The sequence below is a fragment of the Crinia signifera genome, chromosome 12 (genome assembly GCF_055691185.1).
Source record: "Crinia signifera chromosome 12, ASM5569118v1, whole genome shotgun sequence".
NCBI classification, from domain to species: domain Eukaryota; kingdom Metazoa; phylum Chordata; class Amphibia; order Anura; family Myobatrachidae; genus Crinia; species Crinia signifera.
This window is the reverse complement of record NC_139228.1, coordinates 89,210,880-89,235,407: the sequence shown is the minus strand read 5'-3', so window position 1 is coordinate 89,235,407 and position 24,528 is coordinate 89,210,880. Positions and strand designations below refer to the sequence as shown.

The 24,528-nt window shown below is 50.0% G+C and overlaps 1 protein-coding gene across 1 annotated transcript in view; it reads left to right on the top strand.

Annotated features, from left to right (window-relative positions):
* Window positions 1-12,405: 12,405 nt before the first annotated feature.
* PAK6 (p21 (RAC1) activated kinase 6) overlaps window positions 12,406-24,528 on the top strand; it is an 83,907-nt gene continuing 71,784 nt past the window's right edge. Inside the window, exon 1 of the mRNA XM_083166479.1 lies at window positions 12,406-13,187. The gene's annotated coding sequence lies outside the window, so the exon portion shown is untranslated. The remainder of the gene's footprint in view (window positions 13,188-24,528) is intronic.

Below are 24,528 nucleotides of genomic sequence, written 5' to 3'. Positions count from 1 at the left end.
GTGTGCTCTTTCCAGTGGGATTTTCCGAGTGCCAATATCCGGGGAGAGGAAGGAGAAGAGATTGTGGAGGTAGGGTTCTAGAGCATCTTGGGATATGGATTCGGGAATGTTTCGTATGCGGATGTTGTTCCTACGCTCCCTGTTTTCGAGATCTTCGTTTTTGGTGCGGAGATCGTTTAATTCAGAGATGATGTGGTCTAAGTCTCTGCCCGTGTCGTTCAAAGACTTTTGAAGGCCATCTTGACGGGACTCAAGTTTGGAGGTTCTCGCGGCTAGAGAGGATATGTCTGATTTAATGGAGGCAACCGCTTTATCTAGTTTGATTTCTAGCGAGTCTTTGAGGTCAGTGATGAGGGAGCGGAGGGCCAAGATGTCTTCTTTGGTAGACGGGGATGGGGATGGTGGGCCTTTCTTATCCATGGTTTTTGCGAGGGGGGAAGAGGGGTCTTCCTGATGAGTCAATTTATTAGCTCTGGTGAAATGGTGAGAAATGTCCGAGCCTCCTTTTTTAGGTGTTTTAGCGACCGATCTCCGCATGTGAGGAGAGCCTGGGCAGGGCTACGTGTATAAATAATTATTCAGCAGGGTCTGCTTGTGGGATGCAAGATATGGAGGGCTTGGAGTGGAGGAGTTCAGCGGCCGGGGGTTCTGGGATCCGGGAAGGGATAGGCTAAAGCACCCAGGGGAAGTGGAGGGCGGGCTTTAGGCCGACATAGTAAGTTGCTGTTTAAGTGGCTGAGTGGGGGTGTTGATTGGGACACAGGAGCGAAAGGCGAGACTGCGCTTCAGGATAAGCCACGCCTTGGTTGTGAAGTGTCTTGGCAGGCTTAGAGATGAGGGAAGAGCGTCAGTCTCGTAGGGACGGGGGAAATAGCCTGAGGGGGTCAGATATGCAGGTACAGGTCCGGTTGCTCTTGGGTGCGGAGACTTTTGGTAGGAGAAAGAGCCTGGCCAGCAGAGCTCTTAACAGAAGGCGGGTATATATCTTGTTACGCCTGGTGGGGTTCGGCTGCACTGCGGGGGGGGGGGGGGGGGTTAGAGATTTGTAAGGCTGAGCTTCTTCCCCACAGATATTGAGAAAAGTTGCTCCTGATGTTTCCAGTGGAGGTGATAAGAGGGTACACTTGGACCTGTTTTCGGTTGTGGAAGTAGCCTCAGTGATTAGCTGCGAGGGGGACAGTTTTCTCAAATTTAGAGACTGTAGTAGATGCACTTGTCCTGCTAAGTATGTAGCTGTGCAGTAGCATAGAGAGCTGCCTGCAGCAGAAGCAGCACAGACTGGGTTGATTCCCAGAGTTTATAGCCCCTTATGTGATCAGGGCAGTACAGTAAGGGCTGGTGAGTGCTGTGTGCTCCTGGGGTGCTGGATTAGGATTTTCAGGGGTTTTAGTAAGGGTGGAGGGGACCAGGCAAAAAATGGCGGCCGTGCTCTTTCACTGATCCGGGGGGGGGGGGAGGAATATAGGGCGCCTCTCACCTACTTTCCCCAGGCCCCCGCAGGCTGCAAGGTGCTTATTGTGGGGTTGTGAGCTGTTAGGCCGGGGGCGCAGGTGTTACAGCTCACCTCGCGCTACAGGCAGTAGCGGCGTTGTACGTGGCTCCGGCGGCGTCTGATGTGGGATATGACCCGGCGGCGGAGGGGGTCTCTCCACGTCCCTCCCTGTCCAGACAAGGATGGTGGGGGTCGGCAGGAGGATACCTCTTCTCCGGCACCTCTGTACGCTCTCCAGGCGGATCTCCGGACGGGAGCGGAAGTCGGGCGGCGTAGTAATTGAGGCCCCGGCTCCGCCACAGGGAACAGGCCGCAACCCGCGAGAGCGCCGGGAGGCACTCCCCGGCTCCGCAGCAACAATCCCAGGTATCTGGGGCACGGGGGAGAGGTGATGGAGTAAGGGGAGACGGTGGGATTGGGGGCTAGAGAGGTGTAGAGGAAGGTTTAAGTTTCGCTTGGGCAGGAGCTATCGTTCGGCACGTCTAGCCCTTTGTCCTGCCCCACAATAAGCTCTAAAATGGACATTTTTAATGTCATCCATAGGGAAAAGCAGTGCTGACCCAGGTTCAGTGTAAATGCCGCAGACCTGGGTCCGACCTGGGTCACAGTGCTGTGTGAATGGGGTATGAAGCTGGAAACTCCCGTGTTCAAAGACCAGGGTCCGACCAGGGATTTTGGTGTAAAAGGGGTAGTTCCTGCTGGCTATACTGTAGCTTCTGCCAGAAGAGTATCAGATTTGGGGGCTTTGTCTATCAGACGTTCTGATTCCCTTTTTGTGTTGTATATCTTGCACAAAAAAAAATTGGGTGGTCACTAACATACTGGTCATTGCTCAAGCCTATGAGCAGGCTGACCTACCATTGCCTACTTTGATTTCTGCACACTCAACCAGGTTTGTGGGTCCCTCCTGGGCTGCTCGACGTGGCGTTTCTGCTGAACAGTTGTGCAAGGTGGCAACGTGGTCCTTGGTCCACACGTTCCGGAAGTTTAATGCCTTTGACACATACGCTTCCCAAGATGCTGCTTTTGGTCACCGGGTTCTTCTGGCCCCTCAGATGTCATCCTGCCCTTAACTGTACGGCTTTTGGACATCCACGATGTTAACCCTGTGGGACCCAGGAAGCCTGAAGAAGAAAAGGGGAGTTATGGTTAACCTACCTTCGGTTAACTCCCTTTCTTCGAGGTTGCTGGGAGCACAGGGCGCCTTCCCTGACGCACCTAATATATTGGGGGCATCTGTGACCTTGGTCACCGGTCCTTTTCTTCTTTGTATGAATGTGTCCATTTTCTATCTTCCTTCCATCTCTGCTTCCTGCTGGGACTTGGGGGGTTATTCTGGTTCGTACGTTATTAACGTACGCTGGCAGATCTGTTTTTTTTTTTATCTGCGCATGCGTACCTTCCGCAATGCGCAGGTGCGGCGACTTCACAGCACTCACGGACGGGTCTTTCCGTGCGAAAAAAACCTGTCCGCAAGAGTACGGTCATTGTGGGCGGCATGTGGGTGTTTTTAGGGGAGCGGCCGAAATAATGAAGGAAACTGGGCGTAAACATGGGCGTACACGGGGGTGTGCACAAAAAATATATGCTGCTACTACCGCTCGATCGACGAAAGCACCGTGCATTTCGGACACAAAACAGGAGGCCGCCACCGACACCTCCAGACCACCCCTACAGATACCGCATGAGAGCGGACGCCCGGGTCTGCTAATTAATGCTGATTACTGGTCAAACACATACACCTGAATGTAATAAGCAATGCTGCAGTCTATTAAGTCCAAACCATTATTTCACTACCTGCAAGCCACACACAGCACTCAAACACATTGGAAGCTTATCTTTCTACACTTCTCTACATGTAGAGGTTGGTTTCATTTTAGGTAAGATTCATTCTAAAGGCCCCCATACACTATGCGATTTTGGGACGATTTCATCCGATTTCGGCACTTTGGGCCGATAACCGGATGAAATCGCCCCAAAATCGCAGGTGTGTGATATATGATCCGATCCGATGCGCGGTCCCGTGCGCATCGGACCGGATCAGGGAGGTCGGACGGTCAGCACATAAGATTATCCGACCTCCCTGTATGCTATGCATATGCCTGCCCACCTGTCAGGCATATGCATGCAGACACCGGGGGGCGGGGGTGCACGGCGGGCAGACACACTGACCTGGCCGGCTGTGATCACAAATAGCAGCGGCAGTGGTGGGGGCGGGCGGCGGCAGTAGTGGGGGCGGGCGGCAGCTCACAAATGAGTTCCCGGCGGGTGATGCTGACCTGGCCGGCATGCTGTGGTCACAAATAGTAGCGCTGCCGCTGCGGGACGCACAGTGGCGGCTATTAGATTTTCAAAATAGCTGTCAAATGACCGGCCGTTCTGTGATTGGCTGAGAGCTCTCTCAGCCAATCACAGAACGGCCGGTCATTTGACAGCTATTTTGAAAATCTAATAGCCGCCACTGTGCGTCCCGTCCCGCAGCGGCAGCGCTACTATTTGTGACCACAGCATGCCGGCCAGGCACTACTGCCGCCGCCCGTCCCCACTGCCGCCGCCCGTCCCCACTACTGCCGCCGCCCGTCCCCACTACTGCCGCCGCCCGTCCCCACTACTGCCGCTGCCCGTCCCCACTACTGCCGCCGCCCGCCCCCACCACTGCCGCCGCCCGCCCCCACTACTGCCGCCGCCCGCCCCAACTACTGCCGCTGCCCGCCCCACTGCTCCTCACCGCCCTGCAGCTCCCCATTTGTTTTACATGTGATAAATCGCAAGCGATTTATCACATGTAAAATCTGGCTCATCAAGTGCCAAATTTTATGTGAGCCTCCCGGGGAGCTGCCGGGCGGCTCACAGGAGAATTGGGTCCGACTTGTCCTAAGGACAAGTCGGCCTAATGTATGGGGGCCTTAAGACCTGCTTATCTGGACCTGTCCAGGACCTGTCCAGGTAGTTATTTTATAACCATCTACACCCATTCAGTAAGTGTTTTCATATACTTTAAACAGCAGCACACTCAATCTACACAAGTCGACATGTATCAACGTTTTCACTGTAACACCAACATAACTTTATTTAAAAGTAAAACCAATGTGGGGACACATAGATAGTGATTAAAATGTAAGGAGGGGTAAAATGTATTTTTATTAGGGTGTTTATTAAGGTAGACAATTGAGGTAATAGAAAACAATAATTGATGAACAATTAGAATAATTCATTTAATTGTCTTAATCATAGTTGAAAGGCTAGATTAGCAGGGCCATATATGTGAAGGGTATGGCAGCGTGCACGGATGTACGCTCACTCTCACGAGCGGTGACATACGCTGAGTTTTCCATTGAAAACAGGCGAGACCCGTCTGTGCAAGGTGGCGAACGCTCAGATAGCCGTAAGATGTCGGTGTGAAAACGGACGAGACCTGTCCGTATATGGTGGCGTACGCTCTGTTGTACGCCACTTGTCGGTGTCTAAGAGGAGAACCGTCCGTGTACGGTGGCGTACGCTCAAGTGTACGCCACTACCCTTTGTCGGTGTTTGTGACCGTCCGTATGCGGATGTTTTGTGCGTGGACTTTCGCTCAACGTCCGCATACAGGAAACGTACACTGATACGGAACGTACGTACGTTTGGCCGGCCGAACCAGAATAAGGTCCTTGTTAACCAAAATGAGTGTCCTATGCATGGAGGCTGGGTTAAGGGGAGAGGAGCCAGGTATAATGGGAAGCCTAAAGCTTTGGAGATTGGTGCCCTGGTCTTCTGGATCCAACTACAACCCCTGATGTTAACCCTGTGGTCCCAGGAACCTCGAAGAAACTCCCCTTTTTTATGATTTGAATAAAGTTCTGAACCTCTATTTAAAAGCTTTACCTGTCTGCTGCTCCAGGTGTAATGTACACAGGGAATTTGAGAGCTCTTTAATTTACATTTCACCTGCGTTTTCTAATGTCTACACCGGGGTAGAGATTACCACTGGCCTGCTCAGTCAACAGTGATTGGCTGTATGACATCCCCTGGGGAAGGGAATAAGGAAGCAAAGAGGAGGGGCCAAGAGGTGGAGGTGCTGGAAGGTTTTCCTGCAGCCACGCAGGCTGCGTTTCTAACTGGTCGCATCCGATGCGACTATGTCAGGGAAAGCCCAGCTTGGCTTGGTCACATATTATGCTACCACCGCAGGCAAGTGGTTAAAGTAGCAGAAAGGAGCAGGCTAAATGGCAAATATCCACTATCATATTCATTATTTAACAAACTGCAGACAGATATATACAAAGGCACAGCTGTCGTCATACTAGGCAGTCAGCACAGTCTTCTACGGACTAACATGTCTGTACTCATATATGCCTAGCACTGTAACTACCCCATCACTAGGACTAGTCCTGATGTGTCAGCTCTACATATAAAGCTTCTGCTGAGTGAAGGAAATGAAGGGGGACATTTACCAAAATGGATTCGTAGAAAAAAGGTGTATTCGTAGGGAGAAATACACCTTTTTTTTACGAATTTGTATTTTCGGGATTTACAATCCCAAAAATACAACAATTCGTAGTCCTAAAGATGGAACATTCGTATTTGTAGTTACAAATACGAATGTCTACACCATCGATAGAATACGACAGAAATCACCATTCAAAAGAATGGTGGTTTCTGATTTACTAAGCAGCCGTATGGATAATACGGCTGCTTAGTGGTGTAAAACACCCACGCAAATACGACAGGAAAATAGAACACCATTTTCATGTCGTATTTGCGTTTTTGCCTGCACGGATCAGTCAGATCCGTGCAGGCTTCGGTGTAAAAAAATAGAAAAATTAAATAAATAAAAAAAAAAACGGCGTGGGGTCCCCCCCACAGCCGAAACCAGCACCAGGCTGACGGAGCCTGGAGCCGGTAATTAAAAATCAGGGAACCCGACAAATAGGGTTTCCCCGATTTTTAACAACCAGCCCCAGGCTCCTGCTCTGGGGCTGGTTCCCAAAATACGGGGGACAAAATGACTAGGGGTCCCCCGTATTTTAAGAACCAGCCCCAGGCAAAACCAGCCAGCAGGGTAATGCCACAGCCGGGGGGAGACTTTTTATACAAGTCCCCCCGGCCAAAGCATTCATCCCTACCGACCAGTCAGCCTGGCCAGGGGCCCTGGGGGAGTGGGGACCCCCCCAATAAAGGGGTCCCCCCCCTCCAGGACTTACCTGACCAGGCTGAAGCCTGGTGCTGTCCTCGATGCCCCTGGGCGGTGGGCATCGAGCTGATGGTTTTGTGTAAAAAATAGAATAAAAACCATTGTTTTTTACTGTGGCACTACAAGTGCCAGCAAGCCTCCCCAGCAAGCTGGGACTTGGATAACCACAAGTCCCAGCCTGCTGGGCATTAAAGGGCCCGCTGGGTCTTGTAGTGCCACCGTAAAAAAAAATAGTTAAATAAAACACACTGACACCCGTTTTAAATAAAAGTTTAATACACACATTACATACATACTGATACTTACCTTTCTTGATCCCGTAGGTAGCCCTGGTCCTGATGTCCTGTGTCGTCCTCCAGGTCCATGTCGGCTGTCTGCGTCGTCCTCCAGGTCCATGTCGACGGTCCGTGTCGTCCTCCAGGTCCATGGCGGTGTCCGGGTCCGAAGAAATCCATGTTGGAGCTGTGGAAGGAAATCCTACTCACCTGTTCCTGCGCTGAAGAAGTCTTCTCTTGATCCGACGTAGTCCAGGTAATCTTCATGCTGTCGCCGGTCCCCGCTGTCTCCGCTGTCCGTGCATCGCGCTGAGGAGAGATGCTGAAGTTTCATATTCGGCGCCTCTCCTCAGACTGAATTCTATTGGCCGCCTAGCAGGCCAATCAGGAGCCGAGAAAGTCGGCTCCTGATTGGCCTGCTAGGCGGCCAATAGAATTCAGTCTGAGGAGAGGCGCCGAATATGAAACTTCAGCATCTCTCCTCAGCGCGATGCACGGACAGCGGAGACAGCGGGGACCGGCGACAGCAGGAAGATTACCTGGACTACGTCGGATCAAGAGAAGACTTCTTCAGCGCAGGAACAGGTGAGTAGGATTTCCTTCCACAGCTCCAACATGGATTTCTTCGGACCCGGACACCGCCATGGACCTGGAGGACGACACGGACCGTCGACATGGACCTGGAGGACGACGCAGACAGCCGACATGGACCTGGAGGACGACACAGGACATCAGGACCAGGGCTACCTACGGGATCAAGAAAGGTAAGTATCAGTATGTATGTAATGTGTGTATTAAACTTTTATTTAAAACGGGTGTCAGTGTGTTTTATTTAACTATTTTTTTTACGGTGGCACTACAAGACCCAGCGGGCCCTTTAATGCCCAGCAGGCTGGGACTTGTGGTTATCCAAGTCCCAGCATGCTGGGGAGGCTTGCTGGCACTTGTAGTGCCACAGTAAAAAACAATGGTTTTTATTCTATTTTTTACACAAAACCATCAGCTCGATGCCCACCGCCCAGGGGCATCGAGGACAGCACCAGGCTTCAGCCTGGTCAGGTAAGTCCTGGAGGGGGGGGACCCCTTTATTGGGGGGGTCCCCACTCCCCCAGGGCCCCTGGCCAGGCTGACTGGTCGGTAGGGATGAATGCTTTGGCCGGGGGGACTTGTATAAAAAGTCTCCCCCCGGCTGTGGCATTACCCTGCTGGCTGGTTTTGCCTGGGGCTGGTTCTTAAAATACGGGGGACCCCTAGTCATTTTGTCCCCCGTATTTTGGGAACCAGCCCCAGAGCAGGAGCCTGGGGCTGGTTGTTAAAAATCGGGGAAACCCTATTTGTCGGGTTCCCTGATTTTTAATTACCGGCTCCAGGCTCCGTCAGCCTGGTGCTGGTTATGGCTGTGGGGGGGACCCCACGCCGTTTTTTTTTTTTAATTTATTTTTTTTTCTATTTTTTTTACACCATGCAGCCTGCACGGATCTGACTGATCCGTGCAGACTGCTAGAAATAATTCGTATTAGCAGCCGTATATACGGCCGCTAATACGAATCATTACACCATCGGAGGGTTACAAAGCAGTCGTATATGACTGCTTTGTAACTGATCCTCCGGAACACGACTTTGCATACGACTTAAACAGTCGTATGCAGTCGTAGGGAAAATACCAATACGAAAAACTAGGTTTTTCATATTGGTAAATTTCCCCCGAAAATACAGGTCTGATGCTAGAATGGTCTCATACAGCAATCAGGGCAGGGAATGGGTTATCACACCAAAATTCTATCAAGTTCTTATTAAAACAGAAATGGCAGCGCTGAGGGTAATAGAAGTGGGTAGCGATGCCGCCACTTTGTCACTGCTAAGGCGTGAGAACTTCACACCTTTTACCTTGGTACGTAATGCAACTAAACGAGTTACCATGGTAACAATTTAAAAGTGCTTCCTAGCATTACCCGGACACAAACGTTGTTAACCTTTGCTTTGCAGGGAAGGCAGTGATGCATTTCTGGGCACCGTGGGCATAATTTCAGGTCCCGACACATTAGTGGCACTCAGCAAAGTGCCCATGCTTGGTGCCAGTTGCCAGACCAGGACTGCGCATATGCAGCAGGAGTCCTGCGTCATTGCATACAGTACAGCAGTGGTGGCAAACTCATGGCCCTCCAGCTGTTGTGGAACTACACGTCCCAGCATGCCATGCCACAGATTTTATATAATGGATTGCTAAAACTATGGCAGGGCATGCTGGGACATGTAGTTCCACAACAGCTGGAGGGCCATGAGTTTGACACCATTGCAGTACGGGTTCCAACGTTAGTAGGTGTTGAAGGTGACCCAATTCAACATCCGGAGGTGCTGCAACAGATCATATTGTTTTTCCCAATTCTTTTTTTTTTTTTCAATTTTTTTTTTTCAATTTTTTTTTTCTCCATTACAGGTACATGCTGATTGGTGGATGGCGTGAGCTTTCTACCAATCAGAGTGCTGACAGCCAGCCACTGTATGGAAGCACGTGGGTACAGGAGGGGCATGTAAAGATTAATTTTTTTTTGCACCTTTCAAAACCCATGAAGCTCCGTTCTCCTGCCTGGAGTGTCACTCTCTGTTGTGGTGCTTCTAGCACAAGCTGATCTGTATTTTAGCAGAGAGATACAGATCAAAATGTGCTAGAAGCACAACAGCCAAGAATGACACCCCAGGCTTTGCACAGGCCTCACAATGCTCTGGAAGGCAGATGCCCCTCGAGGTTTAAAGGCCTCCCCCATACATTAATGTGACTTGTCTGAGGCATCTGATTTCCTTGATCTCCCCTGACAGCTCTCCCCTCCGATTTGGCACTTGATGTACCATTCTTAAATTGCATGCAAAAACAGACTCCCGGGGGGAAATCGGATGCGATGTGCACAGGCGGCTGCAATTCTTCTTATCTTATGTGCAGCAGTTTCAATCTCCAGATCCAATCACATTAGATTGGATGTCAAACACATGCGATTTTGCAACTTTTCACCCAATTTCTCGGTCTGATCTGTCGTAATTGGGTGAAATCAGCTAAAATCGCATAAGTGTATGGCCAGCTTTACTGTGCATGTGGTGAATATTCCCATTTTCCCATGCATGCAATGTGATGGATATAAAATGTACCAGTTTGTTAATTTTGTGGTGACTTGATTTAAAAATGAGGGGGTAGAGCACCGCACGTGCAATCCAATCACCCGCGCAGCATACCCATTCTAGGTTCCATGTGGATAAAGCTACCGTACCTGATATGTCTGTGTATTACATTCGCATGCAGATTTCATGCATCTGCCAGAGGTTACCATAGAAACAGCCTTAAAACTGTGTCAAGTGTTTTTTTTTTTTTGTACTGTAATTATAGGTTTAAAATACAGATAGTGATTCTTTACTCCCAATGTTATTTATATTGGCTCTTTAACATTGAATATTTTAGGTTTTGTCTCTGTTAGGAAAATGTACTAATACCCCATTCTCACTGCAGACAAATTTCCCGGGTCTAGCATGTCGAGAACTTCTTCACCCGGGAATTTGCCTTGCAGTGAGAACGGGGTCCGTCCGGGGAAAGCCGTGTAGTTCTCACTGCCGCAAAAACCCGGGTTTTTGCCAGGGCAAGCAGTAATTTCCCGTGTCCTGTCTCAGTGTGAACGGGTGTGAGTGGAATTCCCGGGTGATGTGCCCCAGGAATTACACACAGGTTTTTTGCAGGGTTATTCCTGGGTAATACACGGGTGTGTGGCAGTGTGAACAGGTTAGACCCGGGTTTTTCTCACAAGATGCAAGAAAGCAAGTTCATTGCATTGCTCAAAGATACTTTTTAAACAGCCAATCAAAGATGCTTTTTAAACATCCAATCAAAGCTGCTCATAGCTCTAACACACTTGTTGGCAGGCAGACCAGGGGAAGAGTGTGAATGGGGCAGACCCGGGAATTTCCCGGATCTAAAGTGCAGTATGAATGGGGTCTGTAGAGCTGAGATGCTCTGTGCCCCGCCAAAACACTGGAACAATAACCCGGGATTTTGCAGGGGCGGCAATGAGTATTAGATGGGAGTTCTATTTCACGCGGAGGTTGCTATGGGAAACCAATCTGAATCTACAATCTTATTTATTGAGCACCTTCTAGAAGATATTAGATATTAGGATCTGAATCAGATTCGATACTATCTAATATCTTGAAGAAGGTGGTCAATAAATAAGAAGTAGATTCTGATGGGTTTCCCATAGCAACATCCCATGTGAAATAGGCTGGTACTTGTTTTCTAGCACGGCGCCCATTGCATACCGTACTTAGTGGTGTGCAATGCATGCGATACGATATTCCCGTTAAATTAACAGGAGTGCTTGTACAATGAAATATCGCATAGCATCGCATGCCAGCAAATGGCATGGGATGCAATTTTTAATTGTACAAGCACAATGTTAAATGCACCCCCATTGTCAACGACACCCCCACTAGCAAAGCCAGCCCAAAGCGTGGCGAGCGCAGCGAGTCCACGAGGGGCGGCAGTCAGGGCCGGTGCACCCCAGGCGGGGGGGGGGGGGGGGGGGGGTCGCGCTGTTACCGGGGGGGGGGGGGGTGGAGGATGATGTGCCCGTTGTGGAAGGGGGGGTAGAGGATGCAATCGCTCCGGGGGGGGGGGGGGGCGCGGGAGCGGTGCAGCGGCAGCCGCCGAGTTTGCTGGGGGTAGGAGGGAACCCGCTCACCTGCCGGGTGCCGCGTCTCTCCACAGCAGCGTTGGGCGGGTGGGTTGAACTTGTCGGAAGTGAAGTGATAGGGGGAGCCGACGAGGTTGCTGGGGGTGGCGGGGGAGCCGCTTAGCCGCTCACCTACATCCAGGGGGGTTCCCAGCTCCGGGCTACCGCCCTCTAGTGGCCGGCGCCCAAGGCAAATGCCTAGAGCTGCCTAGTGGTGGGGTAGCGCCGGCCCTGGCGGCAGTACGCGTCCTCCAACCTTTTCATATCCCCACTATTCACGTCGGCGTGGAGTTGATTTTAGATAGTGTGACGAGCGCAGCGAGCCACCGAGCCCGAACCATGGCGAGCGGACGCAGAATACGAGTCCGATGTGTGGCGAGCGGACGCGGAATACATGTAAAGTAATCCGTGTCCCCTCGCAGGGCTCGCTGCGCTCGCCACACTATCTAAAATCAACTCCGCGCTGACGTGGATAGTGAGGGTATGAAAAGGTCCCCTCATGGGCTCACTGCGCTCGCCATGCTTTACGTTGGCGTTGATAGTGGGGGTGGCATTGACAATGGGGGTGCATTTAACATTGTAAGCACCCATTAGGGTGCTTGTACAATTAAAAATTGCACCACATCGCATGCCGCTATATTGCATGCGATGCGATGCGATCGCATAAGATGCAGTACAAGTACCAATAGAACTCCCATCAATTTCCCCGTGTATATTCATTGTGCGGAAATGTGTATATACCAGATGGATGCGCGCTTGGTAAATAATGTGAATGCAGCCAACATCTCCGCATAAATAATACATCAAAGCTAAAAATATTGCTGATGTTACAGAGAGAGACAAGCGATAGAATCCAAATGCGATATCTGACAATCGCCAATACCTGATGCATTGCAGCCAGACTATAACGTTGTGTGATGAATCCAGTACTACCATGGCTGACTAGACCACCGGTCAATACACGTTAACCCTTGCAGTTCGCCGAGGCCTTAGGGACTCACTATAAATGACTCTGTGAGCCCACCGTAGGGACTGAGTGAGTTAAGTCGAGGCTGAACGCTTCTATTCCTGTCTGAGTTGTGAATTTGCAGGGTCTCATTCATGCCAATGACATCAGCTGCCTTCCCCATGGCAACTGCAGACTGTAGTAAAATTCCCAGGCAACGCTTGAGTCAGACGGTGCCAAAAAAGAACAGGTTGGCGAAGTCATTAAAGGAGGGATTTTATATACACAGAAAGGGACGCACCGCTGGAGTGGACTGTTCTGATGAACCTTGCAGCATCCTTGTAGCTAGACATTGATATTCTATCTGATCAGGAGCTGCGTCTGCTTTGTATATCAGTACAGGGAAGGTGCTGACTCTGATTGTCCAGCGAGAAGTAACTCAGCAGGTGTTCTGGCTCAGAATGAGGAACCGTCTCCGCATCTCACCCCTGGGCTCTGTTTTGAGAGCATTTCCTTGTGTTCCGGGAATGGCGATTCTACATCGGCTATAGCGGATCCAGCACTTAATAGATTGCAGTCTGCTGGGACACAGGTACTGTGCACTGTATGTACTGCAGTAGGCAGCTTTTTATTACATTGCATTGAATGATTATATATTAAATAAAGAACACAGCCGTCAATCACACCTGGAAGAACGACCACCGCACACAGGTAGACAGCTACGAGAGAATGGACACAATGACAGCTTGAGATCGCTGACAGTTAGGGGCTTGTGTTCCCTGATTTGCAAATAGTTCTGTTTCTGTTGATATCACATTGTACGTTGCTGTGGTTTATGTTGGTGCTTTATAGATGGTAAGGGCCATATGCGTACAGTACAAGTGGAAACCTGCAGCGGGACCGCTAAGTTTTTGCAGCTGTGTCCAATATTACTGGGAACAACACAGGAACAGAACAGAGGCCCCCAAATTCAGCCCCCATGGCACCGCAAGGCTCCAGGTTTTTTTTATACGTCTGAGATTGGCCACAGGTGACTTAATTAGTATCTCAGTGATTTCGATTTAACCATCTATGCCCGGCATGTCCAAACTGTGGCCCACGAGCTGTTGTGAAACTTCACATCCCAGCATGCCTTGCCATAGTGTTAGCATTCCCTAGTAGCAGAACTGTGGCAAGGCATGATGGGGCTTGTAGTTTCACAACAGCTGGAGGGTCATAGTTTGGCCATTCCTGATCGATATTGAGCAACGGATATATTTTATACTGTACCTGGACTGTTAAGGTGCCTGGAGACGCTGGGCAGGCAGAGCAAAAGTTAGTAACAGCCAATGAGAGTTCTGGATGGACAGGAAGTGTTGTTTGCGACGTGTGAATTATAACGAGACCATTTTGATTTTTGGTACTTGTGTAGTTTAAAGGCCCCCATACACTATGAGATTTATCTGACCTGTAAAATTGCATCTGATTTCCCTTGAATTTTCCCTGGCAGCTTCCCAGGAGGCCTACATACAATTTGACACTTGATGTGCCATTTTTTACATCCAATTTGTGTCAGATAAATCACATGTGATTTATCACATGTGATTAATCACGTGATTTATCTGACACAAATTGGATGTGCCATGAGATTTATCTGATGGGATGGACCTAGGGAGTGGCCTGAACAGTGCTATACCTTGCAGGTATTACTGTTCTGAGGAAAGGAGAATGGCGGTATATTTATATGTAGTTCGGGGGGTGTCGTCACTCGTACAAAAAGAGCATAGAGCAACGTCCTGCACCGTCTGTACGCTGGTATCATCTGCTCCATGAAATGTTCTATATGTCCTTTTAGGATCGTCTTATATGAAACAAAGGTGTGCACCTCCAGTATTAGAACAGAACAGACAGCATAACCACTAGCAGCAGAGACCTGTGAATATCTAATGCACAGTCACTGACACATATACTGTACACTACAATACGTTCTATGGTGATCATATTCACCTTTTCCATAGCCCCGTCTCCTAGTACTAGATAACAGACACCACTGTCTGACACTTCTCACAAATCAAAGTTTATTTACTTTTACAAGAGCAGGGGAAAGGAGGAGGGGGGTCCGGGCTCTGCTCCGCTGCCTGTGGTGTCATTCATTCATTCAGCAGGGGAGACGGGGATCTGGGCTCTGCTCTGCTGCCCGTGGTATCATTCGTCCAGCAGCAGGGGAGAGGTCCGGGCTCTAAAGCCTGTGCAGAGTGCTGGCATTCAGGAGAGGGGAGGGGGGGCTCTACACCCCGTTCGTATATTCAGCAGCAAGGGAGAGAGAGAGTCCGGGCTCTGTTATTCCAGCTTGAAGCAGGGAAGAGTGTCACTGCCGCCCTCTGCCCTCTTCCCTCCAATCGCGCCTGCCCCTTCCTGTGACGCCAGCTGCTGCTACACTCACTGACACTGTTGGAGGATGGCCGCGCACCTAAAGGAGGTACCTAGAGTTCTACATATAGATATATCGCATCTGACACATCGTGGGTGCTAAAAAGCACCCACGATGGCTCAGATTCCGATATATCTTATGTTCTGCAGGTACGACCACCTGATCCAATCTGATGAGCACGGGAACGCGCATCAGATTGGATCAGATGTCACAAACATGCGATTTTGGGCCGATTTCACCCGATTTATCGGCCCAAAGTGCCGAAATCGGGTGAAATCGGCCGAAAATCGCATAATGTATGGGGGCCTTAAGGGCGGCAGGGAAATCACATTGCATGTGATCGCATGTAATCACGTGTAATGCGATGGTACTCGTGTAGTATCCAGTTTCCCCTGCCCACGGATCGCATCGCACCCAAATTACATGCAATGTGATAAGATGCAATGCGATTTAGCACACCCCCACTATCCACGTCACCCCGAAGTGCGGCGAACGCATCAAGCCCCGTGCGGGGATGTGTTACGCATCCTCCCGACCTGTTCATACCACCACTATCCACGTCAGCGCGGAATTGGACTTATAAAGTGTGGCGAGCGCAGCAGGCCACCGAGCCCGAAGCGTGGTGAGCGGACGCTGAAAACGAGCCGAAGCGTGGCGAGCGCACACGGAATACACAGCAAGTAATCCATCCTGAGTGTCATCTTTTTAAAAAAAAAGGGCAGTGTGCATGCTCAATATCGTTAACATCGATAAAAACTCAACCATCCAATTTTGTAGCCAACAACCTGCCTGTGCAGTGAGGTCCCGGTGAGGTCACTATATCATCCACCCGTATACTAGAAGCCTAGGGAACAGGCCAGCACCTCCACCCCCCCACACACACACACACAAAGATCCCCCTACCTATTCACTGACCTCTTCCCTTTTATTTCCGCTGCTGATCGGCGGATACGGGGCAGGCGCTGGCGTCATGTGGCCTGCGTTCCCAGGGGAGCACCCAGCGGAGGTCTGTACATGCGCATATCCGCACCATCGGAAACAGGGCCCCGGTTTCACCGAATCAGGCTGTACATATATATTCCACTTGTTACAAATTACAATCAAGGTATCAAGTCGTTTCCCTTGTTGTGAAAGGAGACTGTAATAAAATATTCTCAAGGAAACACTGTAGGAAGAACATAACACTGCTGAGTACAATAGATAATGATGCAGCCCACGGCCCCACGCTGATTCCAGTCGCATATTGTGTTTCAGTTCAGGCCTTGGACCTTATCCTATGGAGATAAGCGGCTGAAGACGTCTTATCTAGAACCCCATAAACACACACTGCTATTGTCTTCTGTTCACCATGATTCCCAGCACATTTCTGGGTACACATCTAATTGTCTGACCGTTCTATTGACCGCAGACAAACGGCCGTTGGGCTGTATAGGTGGACATCCTTTCCCTGTTACTATATAAATGTGTGTCCAGTGGTAGCACACCCTCCACTTGTTTCATATATATATAATAAAGAAATAAATATATGAGGGTAAATCCATGTACATCTGTCATACCTAATCCTGTGCGACTGTTCTAAACCCTTCCCCCGATCTCCCCCAAGCCTGTATAGGTGTGTACCCTGTCCCGGCTCAGGTGGTACCAACCGTACGATCAACAATGCTCTGCCTCGGTGGGTCAAACCTTGGTATAGGTCATTGGGTTGGCCCATATTAGGTAGACCACTGAAGGTCGACATGGCTAAGGTCGATAGTGTTGGACAGTCGACACAAACATTAGGTCGATAATGGGAAGGTCAGCAGTCAAAATGTCGACATGAAGTTTTCATGTTTTTTTGAGCCGACATGCCGGCAAGCAGTATTTCATGCCTTACACTTGGGTGTTGAGGGAGAATAAAATAGTTTGCCAAGCACAGCGAGAAGCACGGAGAGCGCAGCGAGAAGCACGGAGAGCGCAGCGAGAAGCACGGAGACCGCAGCGAGAAGCACGGAGAGCGCAGCGAGAAGCACGGAGAGCGCAGCGAGAAGCACGGAGAGCGCAGCGAGAAGCACGGAGAGCGCAGCGAGAAGCACGGAGAGCGCAGCGAGAAGCACGGAGAGCGCATCGAGAAGCACGGAGAGCGCAGCGAGAAGCACGGAGAGCACAGCGAGAAGCACGGAGAGCGCAGCGAAAAGCACGGAGAGCGCAGCGAGAAGCACGGAGAGCGCAGCGAGAAGCACGGAGAGCGCAGCGAGAAGCACGGAGAGCGCATCGAAAAGCACGGAGAGCGCAGCGAGAAGCACGGAGAGCGCAGCGAGAAGCATGGGGAGCGCAGCGAGAAGCATGGAGAGCGCAGCGAAAAGCATGGAGAGCGCAGCGAAAAGCACGGAGAGCGCAGCGAGAAGCACAGAGAGCGCAGCGAGAAGCACGGAGAGCGCAGCGAGAAGCACGGAGAGCGCAGAGAGAAGCACGGAGAGCGCAGTGAGAAGCACGGAGAGCGCAGTGAGAAGCACGGAGAGCGCAGCGAGAAGCACGGAGAGCAACCAAACAGATTCTAGCTATATACTTTATTGCACCACATGTCCATACCTCCCAACTGTCCCATTTTGTGCGGGAACATCCTGGTTTTTTTTTGGGACGTTCCCGCGTCCATCCCAGGGTCGGCAGTGTCCCGCTGCGGGGGGGAGCAGTTGGGTCGCCTGTCACTCGCGGGTTCTTCACATGCACAGACCCCCAACATTGGAACAAATTCATCCCCTTCCGAGCTGATGGGATACTTTGTGGGGTATTTAAACAGGGATTCCGAGTTTCGGAACGCCCCGACAGTCAGAATCCCGGGCCATTTTTGCTCATCTCAACTGTAACTCGACAACGGGAATTCAATTTTCCGGCTGTTGAGTGTTGGAAAGTTGGTGTGTCGGTGAAAACGGCCAGCCGTGAATTTGACAATCTGCGGCCGTTCCCGTCAAACCAGATGCGACTTGTTAAAAGTTGCATCTGTTTTGTCGGAATCCCCCTTCAATGCTGTCCAAAACAGTAGCATTGCATAGGCGGGGGGCAGGGCCGGTGCAAGGTTTTGTGGCACCCTAGGCTAAACTTCTACCAGCTGCGCCCCCCCATCCTTCACGGGCCCGATACACTGCTACACACCAACCCCCGCCCCCCCCCCCCCCCCCCCCCGACCCCTCCTACATGTCTCTCCCCGGTGTGAGCTGATACATGGGGTAGGAGAATGACCAGTATCAAGGGTAAAGGTAATACTTACTGCCCTAGACTGCCTGCCTGAACATGGGGACCCCATTGAGGCTTGGGCCCGAGTGTACCATTTTCACCATCCTGTCGCCGGGCCTACGGGAAGGCACTCGTCCTCGTTACTTCCATCAGCTCCATAGCACCGCTGCTGCTGGTAATGGATGGACGGGCGGGATTGATGACGGCGGTGCTGCTGCTGGTGCAGGGCGCGCGGGCGGGATTAAGGATGCTGCTGCAGCTAAGGGACGGATGGGAGGAATGACAACTGCGATGCTGCTGCTAAGGGGCGGGTAGGTGAACAGACGCAGATTGCTGCAGTCCAGTGTTCCTTTCCTCTCTCTCCTAGCCCAGACGCCTGCTGCCCCCTCCTCTCCCTCCCTCTGCCCCCACCCCTGGAAACCACGGATATGTTTTTGGGCGCTGGGTGAAATGTGGATGCCATCAAAATCAATATAAATAAATGTTGGGCCGAATTAAGGGGCGCCCTCCAGTGGCGTGCACCATAGGCAGCTTCCTAAAGCTGCCTAGTGGTAGCTCCGGCCCTGGTGGGAGGCATTATGCATTATTTCCCCTGTCAGAAAAAGCAGCCAAGATTGAATACCCATCTTTATCTCCCTCCAAAAACTTGTATAACCCCCCACCGCCCCCCCCCCCCCCCCCCCTCCTCTGTAAACTGGTTACGGTTGTATTTTTCTGCTGTGTCAGTGTCTTTTTTTGCCATTTTCACGGGATAGCCACAAATATTAAGTATCCCCCAAATGTATGTAGGAGGGACCGCAGCAGGAATCTCCAATCCCAGCTGTGATCCCTCCCGCTCCGCTGGACGCCCCCCCCCCCCCCACCACCACCACCACCACCTGCATCTCCCCTCCAGACTTCTCCCAGAGACAAATCTACAGAAGAAGCTAAGTATGGATAAAGTGAAGAGAGACAAAGCACCACTGCGCCGTTATGGGTTGAGTTATAAAAAACAGGAGCTGGTTGATTCATCGCCTACATTTCTCTCCGAAGCTTAGTACATCCTTAATGTCCTGTCACAGAGTACCTCTGACAATTTATTTGTATGGTGATAAACCTCTGATAATATAACATTTTGAGGAATGGTGAGATGGATATGTGTAACCTCGGTGAATGTGGCCCATGAGGTCAAAGTTGAGGGGACAGGACCAAAACCTGTAACGGGTGTGGTATGAGTGGCCAACGTTCGGAATTCCGACGGTGAGTATACGACATCAGAATGTCGGTATGCTGACCGCTGGGATTCTGACTGCAGGACAGTCACCCAGCACCCCCTGCATCAGAGAGCCAGCAGATCAATAGTAGCTCATAGCCCGCAGAGATGTAAATCCTTAAACCATGTCCAGCAGGTACATTGACATTCCTCTGCTAGTCTGAATAAGCAGAGAATATGCCTTTAGTTTCCCTCTAAGCCCTGTTCCCTCAGATTTACACTGTTGCCATTTGCAGCCTTGCACGGAATGTCCATCATTTCTCAGAAACTTCTGAACATTCTCATAACTCCTCCAGCTTGGTGCAGCTTTGGGATAGCTGTTATTATTATCGTTATCATTTCTCTAAGGTCAGTCATATCAGCAGTGTCAGACTTTGGGGTACAAAGAACCCACCGGAAGAATGCCGATGTAGGGGTACACCAGCTTCAGTTACACAATGGGTAACAATGGTCTCGCGCACATTCTCACGCAGCCGAGCGGACGGCACGCACACAAACCCATCCGTTGGGTAGATATTACGTTCAGGTGCTTGTATTTTAGCTATTGTGCGTGCTGATTGCTGCAGCGAATGGTTTTGCCAGCTAAGGTGTTGCCTTGCGAGACTTTTCAGAGCAAAATAATTTGTGTTCGAGTGGTGCCAGGCAGCACTCGCTCTCTGATGCAAAGCCACGGCCTCGTACTTGTAGTCACCACCCTTGTATATGCCCTGATTTCCGCCCAGTTTTGCCCACTTTTGTGGCCGCGCCCATCCATATCCCACATTACGCCTACTTTGCTAGAGTTCGCTAGCGTATTTCTGTTTGTAAAAATCTAATTGTAAAGCACCTGTTTTCGGTGGGCTATGAGCACATATAAAGTACCCCTTGTATGAAGTAAGGAGGGACCACAACAGATCCATCTGATACCTGCTGTGATCCCTCCATTCACACACGTAGCTGTATCCCCAATAGGTTGCTATGGGGGATGCAATACTAATATCTGGTACGTGAAGGATCCCCGATATTGGAACCTGAAGCTGCCGCCATCTTCAGAGGACTGTAGCCAGTGGCGGCTCCTACTTAATTGAAGAAGGATCAGCACCCGCCACCACCAAACACGGCCCCAGCACCTGTACAATGCAGATGACAGGCGACGGGACTGGCGCACGTGTGAATTTAGAGGACAGGCGCCGAAACCCACCCTGGAAGTGGCTGCTGCATGTGGGAATTTGGGGTCTGCCCCCAGTCAAGGACCTGCTCTGTCATAGGTGCCGATTCTGTGGGTGCTCAAGGGCCCAAACACCCATGGAAATTGATGAGCACCCACGGGCCTGAGTCCCGCTGCTGGGCCGCCATATTAACTTGCTAATTTGCGGCTGCAGCACCCACATCGCCGGACCCGCTACCTGGGAAACAGTACGCCGGGAAGTGTATTCGGTCTGCAGAGTACCAGCACTGTGGGGGCATTTATGTACCTGCACTGTGGGGGCATTTATGTACCTGCACTGTGGGGGCATTTATGTATCTGCACTGTGGGGGCATTTATGTACCTGCACTGTGGGGGCATTTATGTACCTGCACTGTGGGGGCATGTATGTACCTGCACTGTGGGGACATTTATGTACCTGCACTGTGGGGGCATTTATGTACCTGCACTGTGGGGGCATTTATGTACCTGCACTGTGGGGGCATTTATGTACCTGCACTGTGGGGGCATTTATGTACCTGCACTGTGGGGGCATGTATGTACCTGCACTGTGGGGACATTTATGTACCTGTACTGTGGGGGCATTTATGTATGTGGAACTCTGTTGCCGTAATTTGAATATTGGAGACAACTGTGCTCCATAATATAAATTGGTATTATTTTGTGGCCACACCCCTTCCCCATGAAGCCACTCCTTTATATTTTTGGCTTGAGCACCCACCAGAAAAAAACATAATTCGGCACCTATGTGCTCTGTTACAGCATTCTATAACTAGATAGATACAGTATATGGGGAATGGAGAACAATGACTGAGAGGTCAATTACTGTTTATGAAAGATCTATATCTAGGTGTGTTACTGTATCTAGTCTGCAGTAATGATACAATATAATATTAGGTAACAGTAACACATTGGCTGACATAACTGATACATGTGAAATCTGAAAATAAGTCTCTGCAGCTTGTTTGCTGTAATAGATATCAAAATCTCTCTTTTCTCATACTTTCATACATTGTATGTGGGAGAGGACAATCCACAGAGTGGGAGCAGCCCCCCCCCCCCCCCACCACAGTTCTGCGATTGTGAATGGGAGCGAGTAGTGAGTGTGGGTGAGAGGCGCAGATCTTGTGTAGACAGGTCAGTTGAGAGATACTTTCTGTCAGTAATGAGCGCACTTGTTGGGTGACCTGTATGGCTGGGGATGGCAATGTGTGGTTGGTCGTCTATCTCTGATGGCTAATTAAGTCTTGATTTTGACTAGGTTTATTAGTCTAAATCGCCATGCCTGTGGCAGTACCTGAGTGGAAGAAGTGTTATATGGGAGGAAATGATGTTCTACTTTGCATGAGAGTTTTTGTAGGTATCTTGATCATCATTTAGGACCCCCACACAACCTCCAGTAGCATTCATATCTAATTACATCCCATCGGGACCATCTAGTAATCTGGTGGGACCTCCATGCTTTGGAATTCTATCCTTATGTATACCTCCTATTACATACCTCCCAACAGTCCCGATTTTAGCGGGACAGTCTCGATTATCAGGGCCTGTCCCGCTGTCCCACCCGCGGGCGGCAGTGTCCCGCGGTGTGGGGGGGCTGTTGGGAGTCCCCCCTGTCAGCTGCTAAGCAGCGGGGAATAAATGCTGTGCGCATGCGCACAGAGTCTATTCCCGCAGCCAGGGGGCTGGGGCATGGCTAGAGGCTCACAGAGCCTCTGGGTCATGCCCCCATAGCGGCAAAATGGGGGCGTGGCCTCATGGGAGAGTGCGAGTATAGGCCACGCCCCCAAATTAGGCCACGCCCCTGAAAATTTCGCCGCGCCTGTGGCGCGCAGCAGCAGCGTCCCGCCTCCTCAGCTTCCAAAGTTGGGAGGTATGCATTATCCCTATAGATTGTAAGCTTACGAGCAAGGCCCTCCTACCACCGTGTTGGTTTGTATCTTCCCAGTTTGTTTAATGACTGTTGTCTCCAATTGTTAAGCGCTGTAACGGAATCTGCTGCGCTATATAAGACACTGTAACGGAATCTGCTGCGCTATATAAGACACTGTAACGGAATCTGCTGCGCTATATAAGACACTGTAACAGAATATGCTGCACTATATAAGACACTGTAACGGAATCTGCTGCGCTATATAAGACGCTGTAACGGAATCTGCTGCGCTATATAAGACGCTGTAACAGAATCTGCTGCGCTATATAAGACACTGTAACGGAATCTGCTGCGCTATATAAGACACTGTAACGGAATCTGCTGCGCTATATAAGACACTGTAACGGAATCTGCTGCGCTATATAAGACACTGTAACAGAATCTGCTGCGCTATATAAGACGCTGTAACAGAATCTGCTGCGCTATATAAGACGCTGTAACGGAATATGCTGCGATATATAAGACACTGTAACGGAATCTGCTGCGCTATACAAGACGCTGTAACAGAATCTGCTGCACTATATAAGACACTGTAACGGAATCTGCTGCGCTATATAAGACGCTGTAACGGAATCTGCTGCGCTATATAAGACACTGTAACAGAATCTGCTGCGCTATATAAGACGCTGTAACAGAATCTGCTGCGCTATATAAGACGCTGTAACGGAATATGCTGCGATATATAAGACACTGTAATGGAATCTGCTGCGCTATATAAGACATTGTAAATAAATAAATAATAAGTACATTTAGAATACCATGGTTAAAATCTACATGGATGCGTTGGGTAGACAAAGTCACTTTATCAAGGACTATTTTAGAATTTAATTACTCTCTATGGGATATAATTATGAAACCATTTTATCAGAATATTAACTATCCCAGAAATGTATTAAGATGATACCACAGTTTTTAATAAAGTATATTTATTGAATGTCAGAACAGAATACAATAGGAGAATGAAGATGCGGTACACAAGCATACTGTACATCAGTGATTCGAAAGCAACAAGGTTGGCTGAACAGTGACTTACTGTAGCTATGATCACATAAAAAACAATAAAAATAATAATACATCAATATTGTATATTGTCCAGTTAACAATGGGTTATATACTGGCTGTAGGTGTGAAATATATATATATGTAAAAACATTAACCATGAATCTGTGTAAAAAAAATGACTGGTATATACGCTGCCCTTTAATTACTCTACTTAAAACTTAATATGGAAAGTCAATGTGTATCCAGAGGGATTCAGTATGAATCGGGATCCCGGCGTTCAAAATCCCGACGCCGGAATCCCGACCGCCGAAATCCTGACAAGGGGGGACGTGGATCGCCCCCCCTTGCGGGCTCACTGCGCTCGCCACGCAGCGGGCCCGGTGCCTCGCTACGCTCGGCACGCTAATTTATTCTCCCTCCAGGGGTGTCGTGGACACCCACGGAGGGAGAAACTGTCGTGATTTCGGCGGTCGGGATTCCGGCGTCAGGATTCTGTACGCCGGGATCCCGACCGCCGGGATTTAAACTGCATCCCATCCAGAGTTTTAACGAGCTCAAAGGTAGCCTTCTAATTCCGGTATTAATTTGCAGATTGGTTAGTCATATATACAGTATAGTAATGCAAAGTGGTTTTAATCACCTGGCTGCTGCTCAAGCAATCCTGCTGTATATTATAGTCTATGTTGTGCCTGTATCGGAGACAGCTCGGCTGTGTCTCTCACTTGCAGCACATCGCCCTCGCCGACTGCAATGGACCCACACACAGGCCAACGAGCGTTTTGAGCTAAGCTACTTTACTCAGAATGCACGGTGTCTCTAAGCACACTGGGCCTTGTTCTGGTTCACTCTCAGAGGCATTGTATAGTATGTCCCCAAGCCTGACCCTCCTTCACTGTATGACTCCCAGTCACTGTATGACCCCCATTCACTGTATGTCCCC